This window comes from Gorilla gorilla, chromosome 17, assembly GCF_029281585.2.
Source record: "Gorilla gorilla gorilla isolate KB3781 chromosome 17, NHGRI_mGorGor1-v2.1_pri, whole genome shotgun sequence".
Lineage (NCBI taxonomy): Eukaryota > Metazoa > Chordata > Mammalia > Primates > Hominidae > Gorilla > Gorilla gorilla.
In genome coordinates this window covers 64,670,836-64,698,063 of record NC_073241.2, presented here as the reverse complement: position 1 = coordinate 64,698,063, position 27,228 = coordinate 64,670,836, and the positions used below count along the sequence as shown (strand labels likewise).

The 27,228-nt window shown below is 43.9% G+C and overlaps 1 long non-coding RNA gene across 1 annotated transcript; it reads left to right on the top strand.

Moving 5' to 3' along the window:
* Positions 1–538: 538 nt before the first annotated feature.
* Positions 539–24,502, top strand: LOC134757372 (uncharacterized). Its single transcript, XR_010131229.1, has 3 exons — positions 539–1,662; positions 21,411–21,491; positions 24,349–24,502. It is a non-coding gene; the product is annotated as an uncharacterized lncRNA (long non-coding RNA).
* The last annotated feature ends 2,726 nt before the right edge of the window (positions 24,503–27,228 follow it).

The following is a 27,228-nucleotide window of genomic DNA, read 5'->3' as shown; positions in this document are numbered from 1 at the left end:
TAACACATTTAAAGACTCTGCAGTGAATCCACAACAGGTCTGGATTACTTCTAATCCTGGTGACCCCCCTTTTAGAGCATGTTAGTCTTTGTCTCTGATCAGAATGCTTAGAAGAATTCCAAAATTGGGTCCAGAGAAGAAAGAGGCAAGTAGCTTGTTCTGTCCCACTGGGCTGGTTCTCACGTGTGCCTCTGCCTCAGATCGGCCTCCCCTCATCTTTGGAGGTGTGGAGTACCAGCATTGACACTCTGTCCCAAAAGAGCTTTTGTCTTGGTACAGGATGCCACCCCTCTGGCTGCAGCCTGCTCCAGAAAGGGAGTGTTTGCATCTCCATCCTCCAAGAAGAGGAAGCATTTTCTTGGCCGGGGAAAGGAGAGTGTCAAGACAAGTCCTGGGCCTCTCTGGGCCCTATACCGGCATTTCCCCAGGGAGGACAGTGGAAACAGGCCCTGGGGCTTCTGGACCACAGCTGCCTCTGCTTTGGGGAATTAGGCACCAGGTGTCCTTTCTCTCTGGGGAAAGCCCTTCTTCAGGCTTAGAGAAAATAAAGCAAGTCAGCTGGGAGAGCAGCCTGTGCAAGTGGCAGCTGCCTGGAACCAGGCTCCTTTTCCTCCAGGTTGGCAGCCCCAGCATCCTTCAGCACCTTGCCAATAACAAACCGAGAGCGGGAGAGGTGCTGTGAGGCCTCCGCCTGCCTCCATTACAAGGGACCTGAAAGGATGGCCAGAAGAGGTGGGGGCCTTTCCTAAGCCCATAATCACCGAGCAAGCATCAGAATCACCTGGGAGCCTCCTGTGACACAGATTAGGGAGCCTGTCTCCCTGAAGTACCTGATCAGTAGGTGGTCTGGGGTGGGGCCCAAGAATTTGCATGTTTGCTTTGATGATGCTTTGAGACCCACTTTGATGAAGCTTTGAGACCCACTTTGCTGATGAAATCAATGGTCTCTGAAAGACCAGAGGCTGCTGTTTGGTTTCCGCTTGCACTTCCTGCCAGCTGTCAGCCTAGGAAAAACGCCAGCTTCCGTTTTGGTAGAAGCAAGAAGGGAATGAGCCAAGGGTCCTTCCTGCTTTGCTTCCACCTTCTATTGTACAGAGAAAACTTGGGGCAGGTCCACTTCTTTTCCATGAAGGTCCCCAATTGGGCAGTGCCCTGAAATCACTTCTAACGCTGATGCTAGGCACCACCTCAGACCTACTGCTCAGACCCTCCAGGGGCAGGGCCCAGGATTGAAGAGGGAAGCCCTGCTCCACACGTGTTCATCAGGAAGGACCCACAGACTGCTGCTCCTGGAGGCCTCTCAGGGTTTATGGATGTGTGTTTGTTCCATAAACCCTCAGAGGGTCACCTGGAGACCTGCTAAAATGCAGGTTCTTGGGCCACATTCTAGACCTTCTGACTGACCCAGGGAGTGGGCCCCAGGAAGCTGCATTTGACAGATATCCCGGTGTGATCATCATGCACACAGGAGTGAGAGAACCAGCGTTCTCCCCGGGCAGAAGGGAAGCTCGTGTGCAGGACACCTCACACCTCCTTTCCCATTCCCCTGCCAGGCTCTCCCTGCTGACATTGTTTCGCGGGAGAGCTGTGAATTCTGAAGATTAGGTTGCTTCTCACCCCAAGCTCCAGAAGTCCAGGCTGAGCCAAACCAAGCTTCAAGTTGTGAGTATTTTGAATAATGAGCCCTTGCTCATTAATTGATCCTGTACTAAAATAGCCCTTGCTGTCCATGCTGTACCCCGGTGGTTCTCAGGCCGGGCTGCACGTTAGAATCACCTGTGTGTGGGGGGGGGGGTGTCCAGGAGGGGGATGGTGAGGGAGGTTTAAAAATACCCAGAGATTCTGATTCCACTGGCCTGTGCAGGGGCCCGGACATAGTATTTTGAACTCCCAAGATGCTTCTCATGTGCAGCCAGCGTTGAGAACATTTGCTGTAACTATGAAGAGAATATTTCGTGTAAGGTACATTTTCTCATTCTCAGATCAGCTGGCTCTTTCCATCCCAGGGCCATGAGCAAATTGCAAGGGGTTTCTTTGGGGTGTGTGTGCAGGTATGTGTGAATTTAGGGTTCCTTTTTACATGGCATCCCACACTGGAGTCAGAAATATGAATGCCATTGCAGATTCCTCCCTCTTCATTCCTACATCACCCTCTTCCTCTTCTACTTGGCTCCAATCCTGCTTCAGGATCACCTCATACCCTGCCTGACACTTTCAGTGTCCTCCTAACAACTTTGAATGACTTTGTCCATCACGGCATATCTACTGGTCATTTGCCTCTGAGAAGAGGTCAGTTCTGGTATTGGTCTGCAGGATCCAAAAGAAAAACTCAGACCCTTTAAGAGAAAAACAATTAGCTGGACTTGAGAAATCCTCTTAAGACCAAACTCAGGTCCAGTCTGCTCTGACTGGAGTTTGACTCTTTCTTAATCTGGTATTGGGCATGGTTTAAAACTACCTGTAACGTTGAAAATATGCTCTTCAGAGCCAGAAGGAAGTCCCTGTAGGTGAGGGGGACCCATTTTCCCCCATCTCCCAAGTTAAAGCATGGATCTGTCCAAATTTTAAATGTGTTTCATCATTGATTTGGCACCTGGTGGAGGGCTAAACATGTTTGCAGTAAGAAATCTCTTAATTTCTGAATCCATAGTCATTGGAAAAAGATACCAGACATTTGTTACTTTTTCCAGTGACTGTAAATTGGGAGAGCTTAACTTAGTAAAAATAAAGGGTGACGAAAGAAATCAATGGACTATGGAACTTGACCCCATTATCAAATAGGACAGATATCCTGGGGAGAGATTACAAATTATGCCCTCTTACAAATGCATGAAACAATAGTGTCATCTAAAATAATATTCTATCTGATGGGAATGTGTGGGCCTTATTTGGATCCTCATTCAAACAACAACAAAAAAACTTTAAAATTTTGAGACAATTGGGAATCTGATATATTTTGATACTTGATAATATTTTAGAATTCTCACAAATAGTTGTGATTATGCTATTGTAATGTTAAAATAATTCATATTTTTAGAGACACCTACCGAAATATTTATGGATGGAATGATATGATATCTGGGATTTGCTTCAGAATGATATGAGAGAGAGGAAGTGGATGAGAATCGTGTTGAAATAAGATTGGCCATGAGTCAATTATAGTTAAAGCTGAGTGATAAGTCCATGGGGGTTCTTTATACTATTCTGCCTTTGGTATATGTTTGCATTTCTTCATAATAAAAAAGCTTTCAAAAAGAATGTGATATTTTTATTACTAAAAATTGTGATGAAATCTTACCCAAAGTTAGTGCTTTGCATTAGCTTGCACTGGCTTACAGATGCTGAAAGTTTGAGAAATGCTGCCTAAATGGTATGAGGTCTTGAATAGAGGAAGTACCCAATTCCTAAAACATCTAACAAAGAATATAGAAGAGAAGAACCATGGACAGGTAAAGTTGTCCTGTAAATGTTCTTAATAGAGGTCTTCATTGTGTGTTCGGTTGTCCCAGAGGGCTGTGTATTTAAGAGTATTTTCTCTGTAGAGGTTAGGAAGCCTGAGAGTGAGGAGACCAAAGACTTCAGCTTTGAGGTTCTAGTGGGGTATAAATCTTAATAGAGAGGGCTGCGGATGCATTGAATGACTGACTATGGCTCGAATAAATACCTGTTGTTATAATTCCTGATAGAATCTGCAGTATTCATTTATGTACATAGAGAAGGAAATTAGGTTATCAAAGAACTATGCACCTGCACAAATTGTTTGGCTTCAAGGAATTGCTTTTGCTGAATTTCAACAGGGTTTATGCTTTTGTGCCCATATTAAGGAATTGGATTGAAAGAGGTCAGGAGATATGGTCCTACAAAAATGCCTATTACATTTGTCTCAGAAATGTCCCACAGAACCCCACTCCCCCACCCCAGTCCTGTAGGGTGAGCTTTTTCATTCAGGACCCAGACATGGAGCCTGATAGCCTGGGTTTGAATCTCATTTCTGCATCTCACTAACTGTAGTCTTGGGCACATTACTAACTTACTCTTGAATTCTTAGTTTCCTTATCTGTAAAATGAGTGTTATAATAATGTCCACCCCATGAGATTGTCAGGATCAAATAAGAAAATGTCAGAGAAACACTTAGGACTGGGATCACCCCCCTCCCCTCTGGTCTGTGCATTAGAAAGGCAGAGTTTTCCTGACTTGTACATTCTGCTTGGTTATATTTCTCATTTCCTTGGCTCCTAGGACTCTTGGCTCATGCCCGCTTGTAGTAACTGAATAACATCATATGATAGATGTTTCCATGTGCTCATCTTATTGCTGGTTCTATCAGCTATTTCCCTTGCCTTCTTCATTGCTTATTGTGACCATTTCTTTTCATCCTTTATTCTCTTATTCTAATAAGCTTGCTCAACTTTTTTATGAGACAAGGGAAGGAGTAAATAACTAGCTAAAGAGGCAACGATCTGTGATTGAGGCTGTGGGAGAGAGAGGGGTTGAGGGATTTGTGGGGTGAATAGCAGAGGACTTTAATGGAGGAATTCCTCTAGAATAATGAGGGACAGAAAGAGCCAGTAGAAACCGCTCACTGGACCTCTTAAAAATCACTAATGTTTTACGCCTTCTTTGGTATTCACCATGTATACTACCATGTTTCCTATGTAATAGCAAACCTTAAAACCCTAAAAAAACAAAAAAGGGGGGCTAGTTGTTTACTTGTTTTGATGACCAGCTTGAGCAGGAAAATGAGGGATCCTTCTTCCTGGATCCACAGAACTGGATCCAGCCTGGTTTTCTTCCATAACTCAGTGGCCTCTGTCTACTTGTACTTCTGTTCCAACTGCTGTCAAAGCCTTTCCTGAGAAGAGTCAGTGTTTTCCTGGCCTACAGGATGCTGACTACTGACAGGTGCACAGTGTGCACCAAACACACCACTCGCCTCCCCTGGGGTCAGGAAGATGAGTCACATCCATCAGCCCTGGTGGCTTGGAGCCTTGGATATTTCCAGTATGAATCCAGGAGGGCATAGCCTGGGGTTCTGCAGTGTGGAATACTGCAAGGGCTTTTATCAGGGAGCCAGCCAAGGCCTTGGTGACTGATATCTCCCCTAATAACATCTGGAAAGGAAATTGCTCACTAGAGATAAAGAAGAGAATTTCTGCTCTTTGCAACAGAAAATTATTACAGACAACATCAGACCTCAAAAATGAGCTTCCTCAAAGTACGCATTTGTACAATTCCCCCCGAACTCCTTGCTTGGCTGTTTGGAAGGTTTTGTAGAAAAACAGTAACCTGGCCAGGCGTAGTGGCTCATGCCTGTAATCCCAGCACTTTGGGAAGCCGAGGCGGATGGATCACCTGAGGTCAGGAGCTCAAGACCAACCTGGCCAATATGGAGAAACCCCATCTCTGCTAAAAATACAAAAAATCAGCTGGGTTTGGTGGTGCATGCCTGTAATCCCAGCTACTCGGGAGGCTGAGGCAGAAGAATCACTTGAACCTGGGAGGTGGAGGTTGCAGTGAGCCGAGACTGCACCATTGCACTACGGCCTGGGCAACAAGAGTGAAAGAAAGAAAGAAAGAAAGAGGAGAAAGAGAGAGAGAGAGAAAGGAAAGAAAGAAAAAGAAAAAGAAAGAGAAAGAAAAAAGAGAAAGAAAAGAAAGAAAGGGAAAGAAGGAAGGAAGGAAGGGAGGAAGGAAGGAAGGAAGGAAGGAAGGAAGGAAGGAAGGAAGGAAGGAAGGAAGGAAGGAAGGAAGGAAAACAGTAACCTAAGGAATTTTCTTTGAAATTCAGTGCTGCCATTTGTTTGCTTATGGAGTGGCACAGAGCCAACAGCATTTGGCTCTGCCTCAGAGGCAAACATGGCTACAGGAGCCAAAGAGAAACACAAAGGAGGACACTCTAGGAATGGAACCTATAAGTGGGGACTTCTGGGTGCACGTAAGGTCTTGGAGAGCACAGGCAAGGCCTCCTGGTAGCATCACCTGGGCCAGGGCCCTTCTCAGAGAAAAGGGGACTGAGCAATGTGGATGCTTTCCCAGAAAACTGATTTCATTGGCCTACAACGAGGTTTATATTTTATTTGTAGAAGTCTTTTGTTTATTTTTCTTCTTTATCTTCTCTATTTTAAGTGAGTAGACAGTTAAAAAAGCCTACTACTATACAAGAAGTCCGATTTAGACATTGAAAAATACATACAATACGTTGGTAAGTGAACAACAATAAAATCACAAATATAGACAACCACCTTTTTGTAGTTTAAAAAAATCAGTAAGAGAGGATGTGAAATAATTTATGTTAAGGAGTTGATGATTGTCTCCTTTGGAAAAAGGAGTGGATTTGGGGTGGGAGGATGAAGAAGGAGAACTTGAGTGTCTTAGAATTTTTGGAAAGAGTACAATATAATTTACAAAGAGTGAGAGAGACTCAATTTAGGAGCTCTGGGCTGGGAGGATTGCTAACACTTTCCTGTGAACTCAGGAAAATTCCTTAAGGTTGGACCATCTGTCCTCTGCTGCCTCCGTCCATAAGGCAAGCCCACCGCCACCCATCAGGATCCAGGGTCGCTCTGCCCTGCTCTGTGTCAGAGCCTCTAGCCCTCCTGATAGCACAGCCACTGCACTTGACGGCACGCCATGCACCCCACACGCGTTGTTTCCATCTAATGCCCACAACAATATTGAGGCAAGTGTAGCGGCGGGCTCGCTCTACACCTAAGGAACCTGAGGTTCAAGAGAGAAACTAGAGGCAGGGAAGGCTGTGAGCCAGGCCCCTGCATCCACACCCAGCACTCCTCAGCCCCTTTGTCCTCTGGCAGGAGAAGGTTGGCTTGGAGCTACCTGCGGAGGGCAAGGAGAAGCAGAGGAACACTGCCTGGGACACGCATGAGAAGCACATCACCCCGTGTCACATTCTGTGATGGTTAATTTCATGTGTGAACTGGGCTAGGCCACAGTACTCTGATACGTGGTCATATGTTGTCTGGATTTTTCTGTGAGGGTATTTTTTAGATAAGATTAACATTTAAACCAATAGACTTGGAGTAAAGCAGATTACCCTTCATAATATGTGTGAGCTTTATCCAGCTAGCTGAAGGCCTTCAAGGAAAAAAAACTGAGGTCCCCAAAGAGAGGAAAGAAGCCTCTAGGCCCTCCTCAGACTCACATCTTCCCTGGGTCTCCAGCCTGCCCATCTGCCCTGCAGTTTTCAGACTTGCCAGCCCCGACAATCTTATGAGCCAATTCTTTAAAGTAAACCTCTCTCTCTATATATACACACAGCCTATTGGCTCTGTTTTCCTGAAGAAGCCTGGCCAAGACACTTTGTTTAAAGCAGAAGGGTGAGTGTACACATTTAATTTAAACTACCTTTCACTGGCATTACCACACCTAGCAGTGAGCATTGCACATCTTATATGCTTCACAAATATTTGAGTGGAAACCAACAATAAGGCTAAAATGCTGAATGGCTTTGCCAGATGTAGTATTTATTTAAACTATTGTTTTGTTCTCTTATGAGTCATTGAATGGGAAGGAACTGAAATTGTCTTGAAATTGTGAGGGGGTAGAGAGGGCTGGGAGCAATGGGTGGTGAGGTGTCCCCCATTTCTAAAGATTCTGTGACCCACATTATTCCAGAAATTCTAGTTTGTGTTTTGTCTTTTTCTTTGTTTTCTTTCTTCTTTTTTGTTTTTTTCTTTTCTTTTTTTTTTTTTTTGTAGACAGAGTCTTGCTCTCTCACCCAGGCTGGACTGCAGTGGTGCAGTCATAACTCACTGCAACCTGGAACTCCTAGACTCAAGGGATCCTCCTGTCTCAGCCTCCCAAGGAGGTATAGATAGATACATTTGGCTAATTTTAAAGTTATTATTATTGTTTTATAGGGACAGGGTCTTGCTTTGTTGTCCAGGCTGGAATGCAGTGACGCAAACATAGCTCACTGCAACCTGGAACCCTGGCCTCAAGCAATCCTCCTGCCTTGACCTCTCAAAATGCTAGGCTTACAGCCATGAGCCACCATGCCTGGACTGTCTTTTTACTCAGAGTAAGCAGGGACAGGGAAGACCAGAGGGAGAGCTCTAGGACAGGCAATGTTGGCCTCTTCCCCTACCCTAGCTGCCCTGAGCCTCTTGCTGTGCAGGTCCCTCCTTAGGGAGAGGCCTGATCCCATTTTGTCATTAGTCACAAACACCACTTACTGGCCATTTGCATAAGCTGGGCCCTGCACTGTTCCCTCAGGACTTCCTCAGTACCCTCTGTGGCAGGCACTATTGCTTCCAATTTAACCCTGGGGGAAGCTGAGGCTCAGCAATTTTGGGCCATCAGCCCAAGCAGCACAGGATCATAGTCCAAGCTTGTCTTGAAGCTGCTGGGAAGAGGAGAGGTGTCTAGCAGGATGTGCCCTCGCTTTCCTTCCCTGGGATCCCCATCCACCTAACCCCACTGCCTTTTCTTTTTTTCTTTTTCTTTTTTTTTGAGATCAAGTCTCATTCTGTTGCCTAGGCTGGAGTACAGTGGTGCGATCTCAGCTCACTACAACCTCCGCCTCCTTGGTTCAAGTGATTCTCCTGTTTCAGCCTCCCAAGTAGCTGAGATTACAGGTGTGTGCCACTATGTCTGGCTAATTTTTGTATTTTTTATTAGAGACAAGGTTTCACCATGTTGGCCAGGCTAGTCTCAAACTCCGGACCTCAGGTGATCCTCCCGCCTTGGCCTCCCAAAGTGTTGGGATTACAGGCGTGAGCCACTACGTCCGGCCCCCCACTACTTTTTGAAGAGAAGAGCCTAACAAAGGGATCAAGACTTTGTATCCTAGCTTCACCATCCTCAGAAATCCATCCTAGGTATAGAAGAGTCCTTTTTAATTCCCATTAACACTTCTGGCTTAGCGTCTCCTTAAATGAGTTTCATTCAACACAACATTTCATTTCCCACAATGTGGCAATCTCATCCCCTATCCCCTTTTACCTGGAGCACTCCCTTTTCCCCAGCACTTAGCTCAGCAGTCGCCTCCTCCAGGAGGCTCCCCCGTCCCCTCCTCTGCCCTCTGCCTTCCTCCATGGAACCCTGGCAGTCCCCCAGCTCCACAGTTGTTGCCTTGCATGGTCACCAGGGTAAGACCTTAAGGGCAGGGACACTCCACAGTGTCTGGCAAATGATGGAATGGACAGTGGCCTGGTCCATAGGCCAAGCTGGAGGCAAGGCGGCCTGTGGCCTGGAACAGTGACTCAGGCAGGAGGAATGTGGCTCAGGCTGCCTGCAGCTGCGATAAGGAGGACAGGATGGGGCTCTGCAGAGGACATCCTGCAGCAGCCAGGGGACTTTCCATGCAGAAGCACATGTGGAAACCCACAGCCTGAGAGAATCCTGGCCTGCATACTGCACAGAGTCCTTGAGGGTGAGCAAGAAGAAAAGACTGGAAATGCCATCCCTCTGTCACCAATCCACAGTGGGTTTGGGGAGGAGGCATGGCCAACATCCACTGGGCTGCACAGACAGTTTTATTACCACCCCACCTGGCTCCTGCCTTCTGGGGCCCTGCAGCCCATGAATTAATCCCTTTCCAGGCTAGCCTGGGGTACATCCATCCCCTTTGGCTCATAACCCATGGAGTCAAGCCTCAGGCACATTTCTCCTACCAGCCTGGTTTGGGCCATATCTATGTAATGCTTTTGCCTTCATTTACTTAGGTTGCTCCCTTAAACAGGCTCACATTTTACACATAACCTCTGCCTCCTAAGCAAATACTTATATTCATAAATTACTCCCACCTGAACCACCACCACTGCCACCACCCACAGGATTCCTGGGCTTCCTTGTAGCATAGATAAAAGCTTTTTTGGGCATCCACTTACCAGGCACTGGGTGGGAGCAGGCAGCAGGGCACATCCTCCCTCCTTAGAAGCAATATTTACTCAGCAATTCTCCACTCAGCAGTGTAAATCACTGTGGCTTCCCAGCAGGCATATGATCTCTGCCTGGTCGGGTTTCTCTCCCTTTTCCATGACTGAATCTGAAGCTCAAGCCCCTTTCCCCACAGCCTCTCCCACATATGCCTGGAAACTGAGGTCTGGCTCATCCTTCAGGGAGCTCCATGCTTCCCTGGTAAGGTAAAAAAAAAAAAAATCATCCTATTAATGCCCACAGTGATGTCATGTTGACACCGTGTACCCTTGATAGGATGTGATGAGAATGGCATTTCACCTCTGTGGTCTTCTTCCCAACACCCAATAGCCTAATTATGAGAAAAACATCAGACAAATCCCAACTGAAGGACATTCTAAAAAGTACCTGACCAGTAGTCTTCAAAACTGACAAGGCCATCAAAAATAAAGTCTGAAAAGCCGTCACGACCAAGAGAAGCTTAAGCAGACATGACAACTAAGTGAAATCTGGTGTCCTAGAAGGGACCACGGAACAGAAAAAGGACACGAAGCAAAACATAAGGAAATCTGAATAAACTATAGACTTCAGTTAATAACAACATATCACTATTGGTTCGTTAATTCTAACAAATGTGTCACACTAGTGTTATGATGTGAATAATAGGGGAAACTTGGCGTTGGAGCTGTAGAACTCTGTGTAGTATCTTTGTAACTTTTTTGTAAATCTGAAACTGTTTTAAATTTGAAAGTTTATTTTAAAATCATAATAAAGGTTACTGCAGGAAAGAATGGAGCAGCAATTGCTTGGTCAGATGTCATGGAAGAAAATCTTACTCATGAATCCCAAATGCTGCCTTTCAAACTTTAGTTACGATAAAGTATCAACTAGTTACTAAGTGGGAAATCCACTTTCTTTCTTTCTTTTTTTTTTAACTGCTATTTTAACTATTACACAATCCACAAGAACTATTATTAATATGTACTTTAAAAATTCTGGTTTGACTTATTCTGATTCGAAATGTAATATATTACTTGTTAGGACTTGAACAGATTGTGAAAGTTGCTCCTACCTTAAGAAATAGTATTATTTGCAGAACACCCCTTAAAAGAGTTTTTGAAAATGACTCAGAATGCCCAGTTACTCCACCACATTCTACCCTGTAGGAATTGTGATAAAGAAGCAGTACTTTCCGGTGATAGCTAGGTGCAATAAAACCAAACAAGTAGATTCCATACCTCATCGTGCATATGCAAAGCTAGCCCATTCTTTCCTGCAGTAGTTGGTGAGGTTATCAATATGTGTCTGATTTTCATCCATCAAATATTTCTTGGGCTGCCATTGTTTTATGGGGAGAGACGATTTGAGAAGGGGAGAGATGCTCTCAAAGGGAAATTTGGGAAGAAGCTTCTCTTGTTCTCAGTACAGATATCTCAAAATATAACATTAGTGTCTTGATTTGCATATTTGTGGTACATAACACATTATAATACCATTCAAGTTATAAAATACTTTTTTTTTTTTTTTTTTTTTTTTTTGAGACAGGGTCTCACTCCATCACCCAGGCTGGAGTGCAGTGGTGCCATCTTGGCTCACTGCAACCTCCCTCTTCCAGGCTCAAGCAATCCTCTCACCTCAGCCTCCCTGTAGCTGGACTACAGGCACGCACCACCACACCTGGATAATGTTTGTATTTTTTCGTAGAGACAGGGTTTTGCCATGTTGCCCAGGCATGCCTCGAACTCCTGGGCTCAAGTGATCGGCCTGCCTCAGCCTCCCAAAGTGCTGGGACTACAGGCATGAGTCACCGCTGCACCCAGCCATAAAGAAATAAATGGAAAAAAAGTCCTGGCAACGGTCTTTGAAAAACTGAAATATACTCCATGAACCCTGTCATGCAGACCTGCCCAACTCTGCAATCTTAGCATCTCATTGTTTTGTTTTGCCTGTCACGTCTACAGCTCATCTGTCTCTTGGGCTTCTTCCTATCTCGGTCCTAGTCCCCATCCCCTGTGTTCTACTCTTTGCCAGCTTTTTTTCTGGTTTTATGTTCTTACTTGTCCAGAGCACGACCTTCATCTGTGTATGAGTCAACACAGAAAACCTGACCCAAAAAGGCCAGGTCCAGGAAGGGTGCAGCTCAGCTTTTACTGAGTGTCCTGTATGCCCAGTACTTTGTCAAGTCCTCCTTACGGGTTGTCTCATTTAGTTAGCAATGGATTTGGCATTTCAAGAGGAAACAAGGATTAGAAGGTTCACAAAACAATCAGCCAATCAAAGAAGCCATAGAGCTACTGAGTGACTTCAACATCTCCAAACTCATTTCTGAGTATGGCCCACACTTGGAGAATGATCTGATAGGATTCATTTCTCTGGGCTGTTCCCTCATTTTCCCTTGAGTAGTAACTAGTGAATCAAAGGATCCCCAAGTTAAGCAAAATCCAACTCATCCACTCCTAGCTGAAGGTTCTAATGCTGCTCATTTCCATAAAACAAAGATTTCCCAGAACCTGAAGTGGCTTCCTGTTGGCTACTTAAACAGCACAACATATGGTAAAATCAGACTATTAGTTTCTATAAAAAAGTTTATATATATATTAAAAAGGCCTACTAGAATTTTGATTGGAATTGCATTGAGCCTATAGATCAATTGGAAAAGAATGAGTATCTTAATATTGAGTTTTCTGAAACATAAACTTGACTCATCCTTCCATTTATTTAGATCTTCTTTAATTTCTCTCAGTAATGTTTTATAGTTTCCAGTATAGAGGGCTTGCGCATATTTTATTAAATTTATTCCTAAATATTTTATGGTTTTTGGTTGCTATTATAAATGGTCTTTAAAAAATTCATTTACAAGCGGTAGTATTCACTTTTGTGATATATATTTCTATGATAGATTCTCTTTTTTTTTTGAAAAACTGGGATATAAATTACATATATTAAAAAGCCCTTTAAAGTGTCCAACCCAGTGGTTTTTAATATATTCACAAGGTTGTGCAACTGTCACGACTATCTGATTTTTAGAACATTTCTATAATCCCCTCAAAGAAGCCCCCAATCCATTAGTAGTCATTTCCCCCTCCCTCTAGCCCCTGCCAACCACTAATCTGTTTTCTGTCTCTACGGACTTAGCTACTCTGTTTATTTTGTATAAGGAGAATCATATAAATAGAATGATATAATATGTCACCTTTTGTGTCTGGCTTCTTTCACTTAGAATAATGTTTTCAAAGTTTATCTTCATTATGGCATATATCAGAATTTCATTCCTTTTTATGGTTGAATAATATTCCATTGTGTGGGTAAACCATATTTTGTTCATCCATTGTCCATCAATGACACTTGAGTTTCTCCCTCCTTTTGGCTATTATAAATAGTGCTGCTATAAACACTCATGTACAAGTTTTTGTTTGAATATTTGTTTTCAGTTCTTTTGAGTATATATCTAGGAGTGAAATTGCTGAGTCATATTATAATTCTGTGTTTAACTTTTACAGGAACCACCAAACTGTTTTCCACAGAGGCTGCATCAATTGACATTCCCACTAGCAATGGATGAGGGTTCCAGTTTTTCCAGACGCTCACCAACACTTGTTTATTTTGGTTTTGTTTTCATTATAGCCATTCTGGTGGGTGTGAAGTAGCATCTCATTGTGGCTTGACTGAATTTCTCTAATGAGTAATGATGTTGAGCATTTTTCATGTGCTTATTGGCTATTTGTATATCTTTGTTGGAGAAATATCTGTTCAAGTTTTTTGGCCATTTTAAAATTGGGTTGTCTTTTTGTTGTTGAATTGTAAAGTTCTTTAGATATTCTGAATACTAGATCGTTATTAAATATATGATTTGAAAATATTTTTCCCATTTTGAATGTTGTCTTTTCATTTTTTGGATAGTGTCTTTTGGTGCACCAAACTTCAAAAATTTTTTCGAAGTCCAGTTTATCAATTTTTTATTTTGTTGCCTGTGCTTTTGGTGTCATATCCAATAAGTCATTGCCAAATCCAATGTCACAAATATATTTTTGCTGCTTTCTTGTAAGAGTTATACAGTTTTAGCTCATATGTTTAGGTCTTTGATCCATTTTGAGTTAATTTTTGTATGTAGTGTAAGATAAGGCTCTAACTTCATTCCTTTGCATGTAAATATTCCATTTTTCTGGTACCATTTGTTGTAGGAACTGTCATTTCCCCATTAAATGATTTGGCATCCTTGTCAGAAATCAATTGTCCATACATGTGAGGGTTTATTTCTGGGCTCCCAATTCTATTCCATTGGTCTATACGTCTGTTCCCATGCCAGTACCACACTGTTTGATTAATGCCGATTTTTAGTAAGTTTTGAAATCAGGAAGTGTGACTCCTCCAACTTTGTTCTTTTCAAGATCATTTTGGTTATATGGGTTACCTTAAGATTCCATTTGAATTTTCGGATGGGTTTTTCTATTTTTGTAAAAAATATCATTGGGATTTTGATAGGAATTGCACTGAATCTGTAGATCGCTTTGGGTAGTACTATCATATTAACAATATTAAGTCTTCCGAGCCATAAACATGGACTGTCTTTCCATTTATTTAGATTTTCTTTAATTTCTTTCAGCAATGTTTTGCAGTATTCAGTGTACAAGTCTTTTGCCTCCTTTGTTAAATTTATTCCTAAGGATGCTATTCTTTCTGATGCTAGTATAATAGTTTTCCTAATTTCATTTTCAGATCATGCATAACCACCACCATAAACATGATTCCAACACCCCAGAGTATTCCCTCAATCTGACCTTTTGTAAAGTGGCGCTTTTTAAAATTTAATTTTCCAATTGCTTGTTGCTAGTGTATAGAAATATGACTGATACTTTTATTTTGGCCTTGTATCCTGAGACCCTGTAAATTCACTTATTAGTTCTAGACAGTTTTAATTCTTTCTTTCCAATCTTTATGCCTATTATTTCTGTTTTGTTTTGTTTTTTAAACAGGGTTTGGCTCTGTCACCCAGGCTGGAGTGCAGTGGCTTGATTCCAACTCACTGCACCCTCCACCTCCTGGGCTCAAGTCATCCTCCCACCTCAGCCTTCCAAGTAGCTGGGACTACAAGCATGAGCCACCACACCCAGCTAATTTTTTTTCTTTTCTTTTTTTTTTTTTTTTTTTGGAGGGTGCAGGGAGCAGAGTCTTGCTCTGTTGCCCAGGCTGGTCTCAAACTCCTGAGCTCAAGTAATTCATACACCTTGGCCTCCCAAAGTGCTAGGATTACAGGCATGAGTCACCTTGCCTGACTATTACTTCTTTTTTTGAGACAGTCTTGCTCTGTTGCCAGGCTGGAGTGCAGTGGCATGATCTCGGCTCACTGCAACCTCCGCCTCATGGGTTCAAGTGATTCTCCTGCCTCAGCCTCCCAAGTAGCTGGGACTACAGATGCATGCCACCACGCCAAGCTAATTTTTAGATTTTTAGTAGAGATGAGGTTTCACCATGTTGGCCAGGATGGTCTCGATCTCTTGACCTCATGATCCACCTGCCTCAGCCTCCCAACATGCTGGGATTACAGGCGTGAGTCACTGCACCCGGCCTATTATTCCTTTTTTTGCCCTATTGTCCCAGTGGATAGTGATGTCCAGTAGAGCGTTGAATCAAAGTGGTAAAATTGTACATCCTTGCCTTGTTCTCCACGTTAAGGTGAAATTTTGAAGATTTCATTATTACATATGATGTCAGCTGTAGGTTTTTATTTATTTATTTATTTAGAGACAGGGTCTTGCTCTGTCACCCAGGCTGGAGTACAGTGGCATGATCCACTGTAGCCTTGACCTCCCAGTCTCAAGCAGTCCTCCCACCTCAGCCTCCCAAATAGCTGAGACCACAGGCACATACCACCATACCCTGCTAATTTTTTATTTTTTGTAGACATGGGGTCTTACTATCTTGACCAGGCTGGTCTCAAACTCCTGGGCTCAAATCATCCTCATGCCTCAGCCTCCCAAAGTGCTGGGATTACAGGCATGAGCCACTGCACCTGGCCTAACTGTGGGCTTTTTTTGAAATGCCTTTTTCAGGTTGAGGAAGGTCCCTTCTATTCCTAGTGTACTGAGAGTTTGTATCATGAAAAGGTATTGAATTTTGTCAAATGTTGTTCCTGTATCTATTGAGATGGCTGTATGGGTTTTTTCTTTTTTCTGATAATGTGATGAATTATATGGATTTATTAATATTGAAATAATAAAATGACACTGCATTCTTCGGAAAAACTTCACTTGGTCATGTTGTGTTATTCTTTTTAAAAAATGCTGGGTTCAATTTGCTAATATTTTGTTAAAGGATTTTTGTGTCTATATTCATGAGGAATATTGGTCTGTGGTTTTCTTTTCTTGTAATGTTTTTTGTCTGGTTATGGTATTAGGATTGTGCTGGCCAAAACATTTAAAAATTGGGAAATGATTTCCTCCTCCCCTATTTTCTGAAACAGTTTATGTGCAATTGGTATAATTTCTGCATTGCAAGTTTGATAGAATTTAGTAGAGCCATCTGTGACTGAAGTTTCCTTGCAAGTAACTGCACATTCAATTTTTTAAATCAACTTGGAGATTTTCAGATTTTCTATTTCTTCCTGTGTCAGTTTTGTTATGTCATTTTTTTAAGGTATTATAAATATGTTTAATATACTTGCTTGGCATCCATCTTTAGGCCTTACGTAAGTTGTTTGAAACCCAGCCATTCCCCACCTCCTTTAGCCTAGTTAAAACTTCCCCTTCCTGTGATGGTTATTTCTGATATAGCCCACTTGTTCTTCATCCCACTGACCCCAAATCCAACACACCTCATAGCTGCTAACCATGATAAAACCTAATGATCAACACCAGAGTCATGAAAGTAAGTTCCCCTCTTTGCACATATTTTCTTTAAATTAGGTAATCCACAATCCCTGTGAGAAAGCCTAAAGGGTAACACCTATGGACCTTAGTATAGGCATAGCCTCATAGGTCCTCCCTCCTACCCTTTTCCCTCTCCTTATCCTTCCCCATTTCCCTCTCCCTCTTCCCCATCACTTGCTGGTTGAGCTCCCTACTACCTCTACACTTCCCATCAGCCTCCCATCAGCACCCCTAACTTCCCTGGGAACTATAAGTAATAAATTCCTTCTATCTCATGCATTTTTGGTTACACTTCTTCATCGTGCCTCACCTGACACACACACTTGAACCTAACTTTACCCTAGTCAAGGCTCTCCTAGACAGTGGATATCTTGGCTTACGGACAACTTTCCAGAGACAGCCCTCAAAACCAAATTAGATCAGGTGCAGCGGCTTACACCTGTAATCCCAGCACTTTGAGAGGCCAAGGCAGGCAGACCATTTGTGGTCAGAAGTTCAAGACCATTCTGGGCAATAGAGCAAGACCCTGTCTCTACCAAAAAAAAAAAAAAAAAAAAAAAAAATACAGCACAAGGAATTTGCCTATCTTGTCTAAGTCGTCAGTATTCTTGAGGATAAAGTTGTTCAAAATCCTTTATTTAATGTTTCCATGCCTGCAGCATTGCCAGTAATAACCTCCTTTTGTTCCTGATGTTTGGAATTTATTTTCTATCTTGTTAACTTGCTCAGTCTGATGTCATTTTCTATCAGCCTTAATTAAGGATTTTCTTTACCATTTCTTGGAGGGCAAATCTGTTACGGATGACTCCTTTTGTTTAACCAAAATGCTTTTATTTTTGCCTTGATCTTTAAAAGATATTTTGGTAGTTTATAGATTCTGGGTTGCAAGTGTTTTTCTTTCAGCACTTTAAAGATTTTGTTCCATTGCCCTCTGGCATTCGTTGTTTCTGATGAGATGTCAGCCCTAATTTTTTTTATGTATATAAAGTGTCTTTTTTTCCTTTGGCTACTTGAAAGATTTTTGTATTTAACTTAGGCTTTTCAGCATTTTGATTATAAAGTGCCTGGATGTGATTTTCCTTGTATTTATTCTGCCGTGACTTGCTCAGCTTCTTGGGTCTGTGGGCTTATGTTTGTCTTTGTGAACTATCATGAAAAGCTTGGCTGCCTCTCATTCACATAGTCTTCCTCTGTGGCCAGCCTGCTCTTCAGCAGACTAGGTGCTGGCCTCCACTGGGCCTTTTGACTCAACCATGATGGGCTCATCACCACCTGAAATTCAGTTAATCAGGGCTTCTTTGCATCTGCCACTTACTCACCAAATGGAAGAGTATGATTTTTGTTTCCTCTAGTTTTATCTTGTGACCATGACGGTGAAAACATTTTGCGTTCTTCCTCCTAACTCTGAAGGAGAATTCCTGGCATTTTCTTATCCTCCTCATTCTGTATACATGGAGGGATTGTACTTTCTACCTTATAAAAGTGAGGTGTGGCCATGTGACTTGATTAACCAATGAAATGTGAAGGGCATGAAGTATCCTCTTTCTGGGCAGAATATTTAAGCCTTGTGTGTGATTGGGCACCATCACTTCTCTCTGTGTGATCAGCTAATAACAGCCCCCCAGAGAAATCCACATGTTAGTCCCTAGAACCTGTGAATATGTTACTTTACATGGCGATAAGTATGCTGCAAATGTGATTAAGAATCTTGAGATAGGCAGATTATCCTTGATTATCCAAGTGGGTTCAACATCATTACAAGAGTCCTCATAAGAGAAAGTAGAAGAGTAAGAGAATAAGAGTAACAGAATAAGAGAAGATATGACCTTGGAAGCAGAAGTTGGAGAAGGAGAATTTGAAGAAAGAGAAGATGCTACATTGCTAGTTCTGAATATGGAGGGTGGAGTACTGAAACAAGCAATGCAGGTGGTCTCTAGAAGATAGAAAAGACAATAAAAAGGATTCTCTCCTAGGGCCTCCAGAAGAAAGACAGCCCTGCCAACATCTCTTTATTTTATTTTATTTTATTTTTGTTTTTTTTGTTTGAGAGAGAGTCTTGCTCTGTCTCCCAGGCTGGAGTGCAGTGGCATGATCTCTGTTCACTGCAACCTCTGCCTCCCAGGTTTAAGCGATTCTCCTGCCTCAGCCTCCCTAGTAGCTGGATTACAGGCATGTGCCACCATGCCTGGCTAATTTTGGTATTTTTGGTAGAGATGGGGTTTTGCCATGTTGGCTAGGCTGGTCTCGAACTCCTGACCTCAAGTGATCCACCTGCCTCCGCTTCCCAGAGTCCTGGTATTATATACATGAGCCACCATGCACAGCCCCAGCATCTCGATTTTAGTTCAGTGAGGCCCAATTCAGACATTGACCTCTACAACTATATATAATACATTTGTGTTGTTTTAAGCCACTTAAATTTGATATTAATTTGTTATAGCAGCAATAGGAAACAAATATATGCTGTCATGAGAACAGCAATGCTCCTGGTGGGAAAGGCTCTGTCACCTGCACTCCTGAAGGCAGGTGACACTCAGCAAAGCAGAGCCCCCACTGACCATGGTGGATGGAGTATGAGCAAAAAATGAGGCTTTGGAGGTCTGGACGCAGTGACTCAAGCCTGTAATCCCAGCACTTTTGAAGGCTAAGGCAGGCAGATCACTTGAGGCCAGAAGTTCAAGACCAGCCTGGCCAACATAGTGAAACACATCTCTACTAAAACTACAAAAATTAGCTGGGCAAGGTTGTGCTTGCTTGTGATCCCAGCTACTCGGGAGGCTGAAGCAGGAGAATCGCTTGAACCTGGGAGGGGGAGGTTGCAATGAGCCAAGATCGCACCACTGCACACCAGCCTAGGTAACAGTGCGAGACTCTGTCTCAAAAAAAAAAAGACAAAAGAAAATAAGGCTTTGTTTTTTTTAAGCAACCGAGATTTTGCAGATGTTTGCTTTTATAGCATAGCTACATGTCAATACAAATACCATCAAATACCATGTAAAGAATTTAAATCTATCTAACTTTGCTGTGGGACTTGAAAATTTTTTTTCAGTGGGCCCTGAACCTTTTTTCAGGCCCTAGAAGTGATGAAGTATTGGATTATTCTGGCAGGAATCTTACAAATGGTTGAGAATTTATAAACCAAAAAGTACTCAAGACAAGTCTCAATCAGTTTAGAAGTTTATTTTGCAAGATTGAGGATGCACGCCCAGGAGACAGGTCTGTGCCTTTCTTCAAAGGTGATTTTGAGAGTTTCAATATTTAAAGGAGAAAGGGCAGATATTGGGGAAAGAGGAAGAAATTTTAAAAAGCTGTAGGTAGATAAGAGTCAAACGATTGTTCTTTTGAGTCTTTGATCAGCTGTCCACATGTGAGAAGGGTAGAGGAATAGTCACTTATGCATTCATCCAGCTCAGTGAATCTGCATTTTTACATAAGATGAAATAAGCATAGGGCAGAGGAAGAATCAGGTATGCATTTGTCTCAGGTGAGCAGAGAGATGACTTTGAGTTCTGTCCTTCGTCCCATACCCATGAAGATAAGCTATCAATTCACTTTGTCAGGGTGAAATTCAACAGAACTGTTCTAGGGTAAAGATCTTGGGGCCCATGAGAAATTTCCTAGTGGGCAAATTATGAGGGAGATAGGTTTGCATGACACAGTTTCCAGCTTGACTTTTCCCTTTGGCTTAGTGAGTTTGGGATCCTGAGGTTTATTTTCCTTTCATAAATTAACTCAGCAAGTTGGTTGGGGACTTTGTGTGTTGTGGCTCCTCAGTTCCATAGGGAATAAATACAGAGATTTATGATGTTCTGCTTCTTCTCTCAGGGAGTGGGTAGTTTAACTGGAGGGAGAATCTGTGGATGCATGAAGCCCAGGGAGCAATAGGTGGTATGGATTTAAGTCACTTCAGAGGGCCCTGATAACAGTGAAGAAGAGTTACTATGGGGAAAAAAAAACTTGGTGAAAGAAGATAGCCTCTCTTAATCAGTAATAAGTTTTATCAAATGTTGCTGTTCAGCGGGTCAGAGAGCTACAGTCTCCATTTTACTTTACTACAGTCTCCATTTTACTTTATTTCAGAACAAGTCAAATGACAAAAACAAAACACCAGGCTGAAATCATAGGCTTCTACAAGCAGGTATGCTTCAGGGTTTGTCCTGGGGCCAGTGTACATATAACCCTGTATTTCCTTTGCTTATCTGTAGAACAGAGTGGTAAATGTTCTCAAAGACCACCTTATGATTCTATAATATTGTAATAAGGACTTGGCAGTTTGCAGAAGGATAAAACATTCATTGCACTGGATCCTAAGGTAGCGAGGAATGCATTACATTTTTTAGAGATTTCTCTCATAATCATAGGATACAAATCCTCAAAAAGATCTAATGGATCATCGAATCTAATGCCCTATGAGGACCAGAGGGTCCAGAAAAACCCCGGGGGTGGGAGTTGTCTTCTAGGTTCTGAGATGAATAATTCCAGGGGCTGCATGGCACCGGGTTGGGGATGAAGACAGCCAGCCGAGTGAGAAAGAGTGTGAACCAGGGCCCTCAAGGCAAGAGATAGATTAAGCAGAGACAAGGGAGGAATGCCCTAGGGAGAAGAAGAGGGGTCCTTAGCATGACCGTGGGTTGGGTCCATTGTCACAAAGCCTGTTCTGTCTCCAGGTGCCTGGACTTGGAGAACCAGGAGGTGAGGGGACTAACTACTTGAAGATCACATGGAGGAGGAGTCTGATCCAGGCCCAGGTGGGCATCCATCCTCTTCCTTCTTGGCCCAGTGAAGACTATCCATGGACCCCCATTTACAAGCCTTGGGGGCCTTTGCACTAGCTCTTCTTTCTGGTGGTAAACCTCTTACTGCACACGCCCTTGGCTCACAATAGCTCCTCCTTCTTTTCTTGATTGTCACCTCCCACACGAGGATTCCCTGACCACAGCTGTACCTGACCCATCTACCTTGCCACTGCCCATTCTTTTTTTTTGAGGAGGGGACTGGGGGACACAGTTTAACTCTTTCGTCTATGCTGGAGTGCAGTGGTGCAATCTTGGCTCACTGAAAGCTCTGCCTCCCAGGTTCACGTGATTCTCTTGCCTCAGCCAACCCAGTAGCTGGGATTACAGGCGAGCACCACCACACCCGGCTAATTTTTGTGTTATTAGTAGAGACAGGATTTCACCATGTTGGCCAGGCTGGTCTCGAACTCCTGATCTCAAGTGATCCCCCCAACTCAGTCTCCTAAAGTGCTGAGATTACAGGCATGAGCCACTGCGCCTGGCACCACTGCCCATTCTTCTCTTCTTTTTCCTTTTCTGCCTTTTCTTTTTCCAGGGCATCTCTCCCTTCTTCCAGCATGCAGTGCAATTTTCTTTACTCTGCTGGTGGCTCATTGTCTATCTCTTCCCAATAAAGTGCAAACTCACAGGGTGGGGACCCTCTGGTTTGCTCACTGATGGTCTCTAGTGCTGTACCTGCCTGGCACAGCTTGGGGCTCCCTAAGAACCTGCTGAATGGACAAAAGGGACATTTTCAAATATTAACCTGTTGAAAACAGCTTATTCCATATCCAGTTCAGGTAACTAAGGAGGTAGTATACTTTATATACTATCGTGACTTAAATTAGGGCCGCCAATGCTATGTGGGAGAATACTGATAACTATTTGTGGCCTCCAACTAAATCATTCTTTTCCTTTTTGTTTTTTTTTTTTCTTTGAGACAGTCTTGCTCTGTTGCCCAGGCTGGAGTACAGTGGCACGATCTCAGCTCACTGCAACCTCTGCCCCCAGGTTCAAGCAATTCTCATGCATCAGCCTCCCAAGAAGCTGGGACTGACTACAGGCATGCACCACCACACCCAGCTAATTTTTGTGTCTAACAGGATTTCGCCATGTTGACCAGGATGGTTTCAAACTCCTGACCTCAAGTGATCCACCTGCCTCGGCCTCCCAGAGTGCTGGGATTATAGGCGTGAGCCACCGCACCTGACCTAAATCATTTTTTATTTTTTTAAGAATATCGTGACTTGACCAAAGGCTTGAGTCTTCTTTGCTCCCTCCTGCTAGGTGTGGAAGCAGACATCCCCTCCATGGCTGGGTGAGTGGGCTGCAGAGGATCTAGGTTGTCATCCCTACCCCCACAGGAGTCAGGACAGGGGTCACACATTTCTGTTTAAGCTTCTTCTTGGGTTATCCCTCCCAGAGGGACAGGAGAGCAAGGAGCTCAGTGTTACAGCATCCACTCCCCCAACCGCCCCCCACCTCCCTCCCTCCCTCCCCATAATACACACACCCCTACAGAGAGCCTCTGGGGACGTACTGCTCAGACATCTGCCACAATATGTGTCACCCCCTCACTGGGCTCCCCCAGTGTAAAAGGACAGGCACTGCAACTCCTGTCCCTTCCATACTTAGGGGCATTGCCAGAGGCCAGGACCAGAGGACTTTGGACACAGTGAGATCCAAGATGCTGAATCTCACTGTCAATTTAGGATCTGTTTGCAGCCTCCCAAGGTCATGCCCAATTGCTGGAAGAACTCATGGCTACAACTCTCTCTCTCTCTCTCTCTCTCTCTCACACACACACACACACACACACACACACACACACACCATGACCTCTTTCCTGAAGCAGGTGGCTCTCCCTCTGGTCTGCGACAGCTTCTAAGTTTGCCGAGCTGCCCTGCACTTCCAACCCACATGCTGGCTTGCTCTCCATTCAGCAGCAGCAAGAGCAGCAGGCCTCTAATTTTGGTTGCTAGACACGTTGTGGATCTTTCAGAGTCTGGGTTTAGAGACAGACACCAGGGAGGCACAGTGCCAGAGACAGAGATGGCAGCTGGGATTGCCAACCCAGGGGCGGGCTTCCCATGGTGCCATGAAAAAGCGAGGAGACAAATCTCCTTATGCCTCTGCCTCCCTTCCCTTCTCCCTCCACTTCTTCTCAGACTCCACGTACGGCATCTCATGCAGGTGCCACAGCAGCCCTGCATAGCATTTGCTGTATCATCCCCATTGCACCAGGGAGGGAAGGAAACAGAGGATGCCTGGTCTTTTCATATACCATCCACGATACACTGATGGCCCACCTCTCCTTCTGTCCAGCTCTCAAGCCTAAGGGCCAGCACACAGCTCCTGTGTCTGCACATCAACCTTGGTGGGAGTTGTAGCTTGATTTGGAAGGAACCTGCATAGCATAACATCCCACATTCTTAGCTGAGTCTTTGCCAGGGCAGGGGTACTCAAGGTACCCTGACTTCTTTATGGCCCAGTCCCCACCCAGAGCAGTGACTGACGTGGTGCATGAGCAGACCTTAACCAAATTGATGCCCAAGGAATCCTTGGCCTTTACTTAGGAAAGTCGAACACCGTTTCCTGGGGAGCTGCTGTGGACTGACTTGTGTTACCCCAAAATTCATATGTTGAAGCCCTAACCCCAAATGTGACTGTATTTGGAGATAGGGCCTATAAGGAGGTGATTAAGGTTAAGTGAAGACGGGGTGCTGATAGGATTTGCGTCATTATAAGAGAGCTTGTTCTCTCTGTCTCTCTCTCTCCCCTCTCTCTCCCCCCTCTCTCTCTCTCTCTCTCTCTTTGCTTATGTGTGCAGGCACTGAGGAAAGGCCATGCAAGGGCATAGGGAGAAGGGCAGCTGTCTGTAAGCCAGAAAGAGCCTTCACTAGAAACCAAATCAGCCAGAACCTTCATCTTGGACTTTCCAGCCTTCAGAGATGTGAAAAAATAAATTTCTGTTGATTAACCTACCCAGTCTATGGTATTTTGGTAAGGCAGCCCAATTAGACTAACATAGGAGCCACTATGAGCCTGGCCCAGTATGGCCTGGCCCATAAATCCAGGCTCTGGGGCCTCTGATGGACTCTGAAGACAATGGTCTTCCCTGTGGTTCTTGACCCAGGGCTGCAGGCCTGGGCAGGCACCTGCGTTTCCTCCCATCCACGTCCTGCACTGCTCACTAAGCATTTATAGTTTAGTCTTTGAAGACTTCCTGGAAATGACTTCTGCTTTTCTTCCACAAATTGATAATCTTCCCCAGAGATTGTACTGAAGCCTGCAATGAAACTTCCTCAGACCCTCACCTTCTGCCCTAAGACACTGTAAAGAGACCACAGTGATTGCTCCCTGTAGTTCCCATGATGCTCTGGAAGGAAGCCCAGGGCTGCCAGGACAGGTCCGGGTGGCACTTGGTATCGTGTGGGTTGGGGCAGGGGCAGGCTTGGGCTCGGGTTGGAGGGTAACACTGAGGTCTGCACCCTGGCATAGCATAGGCCACTCCCTGGTCCCAGACACACTCCCCTTCCTCCAGTTGCCCAGGAATGAGTCGCGGCTCTCTGCAGAGCATGGCGATATACTGCACTGAGTCTGTACTCCACTATAAAGGAGGCTGATGCTTCTGGGCCGAGACCTCATTGGTTCAGTTATTTTAATGGATTCAGCTTAGCGTGGGAGGAGAAGGGAAAAGAAAAGGAGGGATAACACGGGGGAGAGAAAAAGGCAGGGGAGAAAAGTGGGGAACAGGAGTTGCAGGAGTGAAAGCACAGTGACCTCCAAATCCCACAGCACAAGGCTAGGAGGGGACACAGACCTCTGCACTCAGTGATACTCAAGCCATCTCTCCAGTCTTTGGTTTCGTCTTCAGATAATGAGACATGTGAGTTCCCAACACCCAGAGCCACCGTGCTCCAGACATCCACCACACTGATCGAAGCACATGGGCTTTACTGCTGGGGCCAAATAGCAGACAGGAAGAGGGCTTATAGACACAAAGCCTCTCAGAGCCTCGGCTCACTTTAGATTGTTTGTGAATTTTTTTTCAGCCTAGCATGTTTTTTTAAAAGGCAGCACAATAATCGGGCTAACATCATCTGGCATTAGTGGGAACACTATAAATATTTCTATTTTGAGTCAGGCCAAAACATTATTTTACAATATCATTTAATCATTTCTTCCAGCATTCACCTAATTACTACAAATGTCAAGCAAATGTTTGAAATGAAAGGAACTGATATGTTAAGAAATAAATAAATTTATGGTAATAACAACCACCCCCGGTCAGGCTAAGTACCTAAGGTTCTGGATTTCTTCCAGGGGCTTCCACAGAGCCCAGGAACGTTTTTGCCATTCACTTATACAGCTGAGCTGACCAGTTGCTGTGACAGGGAGCTTTGTTGATTTGGTTTTCACTTTTCAGCATGAAATACAGTTCTGTTTTGATTCTCCCACCTTTAGGGGTCTCTGAATGTTTCTAACTAGAATGTTTCTGCTCATTTGCAAAAAGTCTTGCTCCCCTGGGACTGGTGGGTGCCTGGAACTGCTGGTGAGGTGAGGGTCTGCTTGGACCACAGCTCTGCTTGGTCATCCCACAACTCAGGAGTATTTCTGGAGTTAGAACTTTCCTGAGGTGATAAGTTTTCACGAAAGATAGCACTAACTTGACTTTTGAACTCAATGTGATTTTCTTGTAAATCTAGCAAAGTGCTTCATCTGGGGAATTCTTGCACAGGTTCTGTCTTGTCATCATCACCACATTACGCAGTTTGTGGGCGTGTTGGCTTTTGTGTGCACTGGTGATTCCAGCAAGCTTTCCCCTGATACACGAACACTGGTCAGACATCTGACTTCATATCTGGTGTCTGCATCAGTGCTTCTAAAAAGCAAGCAGGTGAAAGGTATCAGATGTTTGGGGAAGGGGCTGGGGGCTGAGGAGAGTACAGTTCAAAATAAAATAGCCACAGCTTCTTTAAAAAGTAAATACGTAGGGCTGGGTGCAGTGGCTCACACCTGTAATCCCAGTGCTTTGAGAGTCTGAGGCAGGAGGATTGTTTGAAGCCAGGAGTTCAAACAACCTGGGCAATAAAGCAAGATTCAGTCTCCATAAAAAATTTTAAAATTAGCCAGGTACAGTGGCATGTGCCTGTAGTCCCAGCTACTTAGGAGGCTCAGTTGGAAGGATCACTTGAGCTCAGGAGTTTGGGTCTCCAGTGAGCTATGATGGCACCACTCCACTCCAGCCTGGGTGACAGTGAGACCCTGTCTCTAAAAAACAAATTTTTTTTAAGTAACTATGCAACTAATAGGTGATCCAGCAATTGTTGTCTTAGGCATTTATCCCAGATAAATGGAAACTTGTATTCAGATTAAAGCATACACAAGAATTTTCATAGCAGCTTTGTCTATAATGGCCCCAAACTAGAAACAATCTAGCTGTCTTCCAGTTGGAGCATGGTTAAACAAACTGTGGTACATCCATACCATGAAATACTACTCAGCAATAAAAAGAAACTGACTATGGATACACACAACAACCTGATAAATCTCCAGGATTTATTCTGAGTGAAAAAAGTCAATCCCCAAAGTTTGCATACTACATGATTCCGTTTATGTAACATTTTTGAAATGACAAAATCATAGAAATGGAGAAGAGGTGATGGGTTACCAGGGTTTATGGAGGGAGTGGTGCAGCAGCAAAGTG